A 6,000-nucleotide genomic window follows, 5' to 3' on the forward strand; every position below is an offset into this window, starting at 1 on the left:
GTAAGCCGCTCTGAGACTCCTTCAGGGAGAGAAAAGCAGCGTATAAAAACCGTCTCTTTTTCTGGTCTTCTTCAACGGTGGGCAAGCTTTCTGCCACACCTTGATTAATAATTGAGAAGGCCACCAAATTGCTTCAGGGGCCCAATCCAGCCCAGGGATCCCAGGGGAACGCGAGCATCCCTTCAGCTTGACCACTGGTCTACTTAGCCCACTACAGTCTACTCTTGCTGGGGGCTGGCCTCCCTTGCCCGAGGTAGTAGAGACCTTCTCAGTCCCCTTCCCCAGATTCTTACTGCCGGGGCTAGACAGATTCTGACAGGTAGCAGTTTTGACTGACAATCTATCCAAAACAAGCTGTTAGCTTTTTCTTTGGGCTCTTTAGCTTGGAGAAATGAAGACTGAGGGGCGACATGAAAGAGGTTTACAAGATTATGCAAGCGATAGAGAAGGTAGAGAGAGATGGACTTTTCACCCTTTCACTCAATGCAAGAACTTGTGGACACTCAATGAAATCACTGAGCAGTCGGGTTAGAACGGATAAGGAAGTACTTCTTCACCCAAAGGGTGATTAACACATGGAATTTACTGCCACAGAAGGTGGCGGCTGCCTGCAAGCATAGATGGCTGCAAGAGGGGATTGGATAAACATATGGAGCAGAGGTCCATCAGTGGCTATTAGCCACAATGTATTGATGAAACTCTCTGTCTGGGCAGTAATGCTCTGTATTCTTGGTGCTTGGGAGGGGCAACAGTGTGAGGACTTCTAGTGTCCTGGCCCCACTGATGGACCTCCTGATGGCACCTGGGTGTTTGTTTGTTTTTTGGCCACTGTGCGACACAGAGTATTGGACTGGATGGGCCATTGGCCTGATCCAACATGGCTCCTCTTATGTTCTTACGTGACACAGAGTGTTGGACTGGATGGGCCATTGGCTTGATCCAACATGGCTTCTCTTATGTTCTTGCGTGACACAGAGTGTTGGACTGGATGGGCCATTGGCCTGATCCAACATGGCTTCTCTTATGTACCTTTGGATGAAGCAAACAAGTTGAAAGTTAAATATATCCCATGTAAACATCTGGTTATATCCCAGGAAACAATGAGATGGTTGTCCTGACAGGTAGCTATTTCAAACAGGTCTTCCGTTAAAAACATCTCTACTTTTGCTCTGGTCAGTGAACAGAAGCAGATCCTGGTGGTGAAGAAGTGTGACTGAAGCAAGCAGCCCTCTGAAGATTAAGCTATGGGGCCTCTGCCTCAGTGAAGGTTGATGCAAATTCAGGTTAGGCCCTGGTTTTTAGATAAGGATGCCAATGTCCAGGTGAGGTTTAGAGGTCTCCAAGAACTGCAATGTATCACCAGACTTCAGAGTGCTCCAGAGAAAATGGCACCTTTGGAGGGTGGACTCTATGGCTGGATACCAGCTGAAATCCCTCCCCAAATTTCCCCCTTCCCAGGTTCCACCCTCAAATCTTTAGAATTTCCCAATCTAGAGCAGGCAACCCTCTCTTTAGGAGCAAGGGCTGACCTTTTTCTTCTCTTCCTTTTGTGAGATTTCAAACCACCTAGGGCCACATTTCAACTGGGCAGAAAGTTGCTACATGCCGGGTTACTAAACGGGGAACTTAGAGGGCTGGAACTTCTTCTGACAACCACAGGCTCTCCACCACTGGTAAGTGCTGACTGGCCTTATATAGCAGGAACCCTAGAAGGCAGCCAGGCCTAAGACTGGGATTCTCAGCAGTTCTTCTTGAAGGAAGCCGAGAGCGCACACAGATTGGGTGAGTTCAATGCCCTCATTCATGTCCTATTTCTAAAGAGGTTGCGCTTGTGGTGGACAACTGACAGGACAGCGAAGGTAGAGAAAGAAGTACTTTTATCCCTTTCCCACCATATAAGAACTCATGAGCACCCCAAAAAGTTGCTGAGCAGTAGACTTAGAACAGAGCAAAGGAAGTGCTTCTTCATCCAAAGGCTGTAATCACACACACTTAATAGTGCACTTCCAATCCACTTTCAGTGCACTTTCCAACTGGATGTTGCCAGTTCACACAGTCAAATCCAGTTAGAAAGTGCACTGAAAGGTGGACTGAAAGTTCACTATTTAGTATGGATGATTGCAGCCAAAGAGTCATTAACAGGTAGAATTCATTGCCAGAGGAAATGGTGGTGGCTACAAGCATAGAGAACTTCAAGAGGGATTAGATAAACATATGGATCAGAGGTCCATCAGAAGAACAGATGGAACTGTGTCTGGGGGCAGTGACGCTCCAGATGCTCGGAGGGATTGCAAGTGATCTCCAGACTACAGAGATCAACTCCCCTGGAGAGAACGGCTGCTTTGAAGGGTGCACTCTATGGTACTCTACCCCAGAAGGGCCCCGTCTCTTCCCAACTCCCCTCCCCAGGCCCCACCCCCAATTCACCAGGAATTTCCCAGCCTGAAGTTGGCAACCCTGTGTCTCCACCTGCATTCACCATGGCCTGGGATTTCAGTAGCTGAGCAGTATTATTTATCTATTTGGGACACTGCCGGCCAGTGTAGACCAATTGTAGAGGGTGGTGGATCAGTCATCTGGGTCTCTATGAAGCAGCTTCATATATTTACTTCTGGGGGTGCCAGTGGGGGGGGGGATGCAGGAGGGTTCCCCCCTGAGATTCTAGCATGATGTTGGGTTGCCAGCTCCTGACCGGGAAATTCCTGGAGATTTGGGGATGCAGCCTGGGGAGGGCAGGGACCTCATTGGGATACAATGTCACAGAGTCCACCCTCCAAGGCAGCCATTTTCTCCAGGGAAACTGATCTCTGTTGTCTGGAGATCAGTTATAATTCTGGGAGATCTCCAGGTTCTACCTGGAAGATGGCAACCGTAAACAAGAGAGGTTGGTTGGTATGAAAGGAATCAAATAGCCCCTCTTATTTCTGACAGAACCCTTATGTCCAGGGTCAAAGATTAAGATCTTTGTCAAGTTTAACAGCCCTCCATGGTATTTCAGTAATTTTTAGGAGTGGGGGATAGGGTTGCCACATCTGTGTTGGAAAATACCTGGAGATGTTGGGGATGGAGATGGAAGAGGGCAGGGTTTGGGGGAGAGCAGGGGTCACAGTCTAGAGCAATGCCCTAGAATCCACCCTCCAAAGCCACCATTTTCTCCAGGGGAGCTGATCTCTGCCAGCTGGAGATCAGTTGTAAAAGTGGAGATCTCCAGATCCCACTGGGAGGTTGTTGGTACTGTGACCCTCATAATATCAGCCCCCTAAACTGTAGCTTACAGCTCCATGGCTTAGAGTGATAAAGCTGCAGTACTGCAGTTTGAGCTCTCTGCTCACGTTCAATTCCAGCGGAAGCTGGGTTCAGATAGATGGCTCCAGGTTGCCGCAGCCTTCCATCCTTCCGAGGTTGGTAAAATGAGTACCCAGCTTGCTGGAAGGCAAGGGCAAACCACCCCGTAAAAAAGTCTGCCGTGAAAACAGCATGATGCGATGTTACTCCAAAGTCGGAAATGACTGGTGCTTGCACAGGGGATTACCTGTACCTTTTAAAACTGTAGCTTACTTAGTTTGTGCAAAAATCTTAGGGTTGCCAACTCCAGTCTGAGAAGTTCCTGGAAATTTGGAGGCAGTGCCTGGGGAAGGCAGTATTTGGGGATGGAGCTCAGAATGATGGATAGGGTGCTGCTGATCCCACTATGCAAAGCTGCTATTCCCCTCCCCCCCTGGAGAACAGGTCTCTATAGTTTGGAGTCCAGTTGTAATTCCAGGAGGCCTCCAGCTCCTGCCTGGAATTTGGCAAAACTTCCTTGCAGTAATTCCGGCAGCATAGGCTGAGGGTCTTTCCTTCTCTGTCCGTTTGGTGTAGTGGTTAAGTGAGCTGGACTGCTGTCTGGGAGAACCAGGTTTGATTCCCCAGTTCTCCACTTGCAGCTGCTGGAATGGCCTTGGGTCAGCCGTAGCTCTTGCAGAGCTGTCCCTGAAAGGGCAGCTTCTGGGAGAGCTCTCTAAGCCCCACCTCACTCACAGGGTGTCTGTCGTGGGGGCGTAAAGTGAAGGAGATTGTAAACCACTGTGAGATTCAGAGCGAAGGGCAGAATATCAATCCGATATCCAGGGGTCGTTTAATAGAAAAAGAGGTGCTGGAGCTCATTGCCACAACTCATTTGCATATGCCACACAGCCCTGACATCACCGGAAGGTGCACTAAATTATATCAGCTCAGCGTCAAACTTAAAATGTTTCTGTATAATTGCCACAATAAAACCTTGCTCACGTCATACTTTTTCATTTACTTTCTCCTTCAGGGCCGACGCGTGGAAGTAGCCCAAGCAGGCAGCTGCTTAGGGTGCCACTTGGCCTCGGGGTGCCACAAAGTGCCCCCTCTCCCCACGCCTGCTGCTGTCCTGACTTAGCCGAGGCTTCCCGACGCTTGGGAGGCCTCGGCAAAGTTGGGGCGGGGGGCAGCAGCAAGTGCACTCAGAGCCGGCTCCGTGTGTTCTAGACTTTGCTGAGGCCTCCCAAGGCTCAGGAGGCCTCGGCAAAGTCATGGGACATTGCAGCGAGCATCCTCAGAGCTGGCTCTGAGCGTGCCTGCTGCCTTCTGGACTTTGCTGAGGCCTCCCTTGGCAAAGTCAGGGGGTGGGTGACAGTTACGTCATCATGATGTCATTGGGTTGTGCATGCAAAGCGTGTGCATATATATTGATTGGGGGGGGGGCAGAGAAGTGGAGTTCGGCCTAGGGTTGCAGGCACCCCTAGCACTGGGCCTGTTCTTCTAGGTGGCCACAGTGGCATGAGGAAGATTTCCATCTGTCTGCTTTAGATGTTTTGCTTATTTCCCCATTTTTTTGTGGGGAAAAATATGAGAAAGTTTGTCAAATCTTAGGGCTCAGCAAAATTCTCACAGGGGGTTTGAAAAAGGGAGCCCAGAAGCAAGTATGTTTTTTTATTGGGAGGGGGGAAGAAAGAAGGAGCACAATGAAATGTAGTGGTTCTGGAGCTCCGCTCCTGGGAGCTCCTGCCCAAAATGAGGCCTGCCAACAGTGCTTTTTTTGTAGAAAAAGTTCAGCAGGAAGTCATTTGCATTGCACATCTGTAGCATCACCATTGTTTTGCACAGGCCTTTTAAAAAGGAAAAGCCCAGCAAGAACTCATTTGCGTATCAGGCCACACCTCCTGACACCAAGCCAGTCAGAACTGCATTCCTATGCGTTCCTGCTTAAAAAAAAAAAAAGCCCTGCCTGCCATAGGCTTGCCAATCCCCAGGTCCTAGTGGGGGTTCTTCCGCTTTCCCAGGCTCCTTCCCGCCCCCAGTCAGCTGGCAGGAAGGGGAAGCCCCGCCCCCAGAGGACCATGTGCCTTTCCCCCTCCGGTGGCTTCAGTCTCCAATTGAAAGGCTTCCTCTTGGGATGGTGTGTCTGTGTTACTTTGGAGAAGTTGGCAGCAACTTGTGAGTAGAGAGGCTAATCCCTCGCTTCAGAGTTGCCAGAAATGGGGGTGGGGGGAGGAAACGGAAACGTCTGCTGAGCATTTCATTATTCCTTTTGTGGAGATCGATTCTCATAGGGAATTGATCTGGAGTTTCGGGGGCTCTGGGGGAGCTGTTTTTTGAGGTAGAGGAACTAAATTTTCAGTATAGTATCTAGTGCCTATCCCCATAGTACCCCCAAGGTTCAAAAAAATTGGACCAGGGGGTCCAATTCTATGAGCCCCCAAAGAAGGTGCCCCTATCCTTCATTATTTCCTATGGAAGGAAGACATCTAAAAAGGTGTGCTGTCTCTTTAAATGTGATGGCCAGAACTCCCTTGGAGTTCAATTCTGCGTGTCATACCCTTGTTCCTGGCTCCATCCCCAACGTCTCCTGGCTCCACCCCCAATGTCTCCTGGCTCCACCCCCAAAGTCCCCAGATATTTCTTGATTTGGACTTGGCAACCCTAGCCTGCCAATATCATCTTCTTCTCTCGCCTTTGCAGGCCAGGAGCTCAGCTCCGAAGGTCCCGGGG

The sequence above is a fragment of the Heteronotia binoei genome, chromosome 15 (genome assembly GCF_032191835.1).
Source record: "Heteronotia binoei isolate CCM8104 ecotype False Entrance Well chromosome 15, APGP_CSIRO_Hbin_v1, whole genome shotgun sequence".
Classification (NCBI taxonomy): Eukaryota; Metazoa; Chordata; class Lepidosauria; order Squamata; family Gekkonidae; genus Heteronotia; species Heteronotia binoei.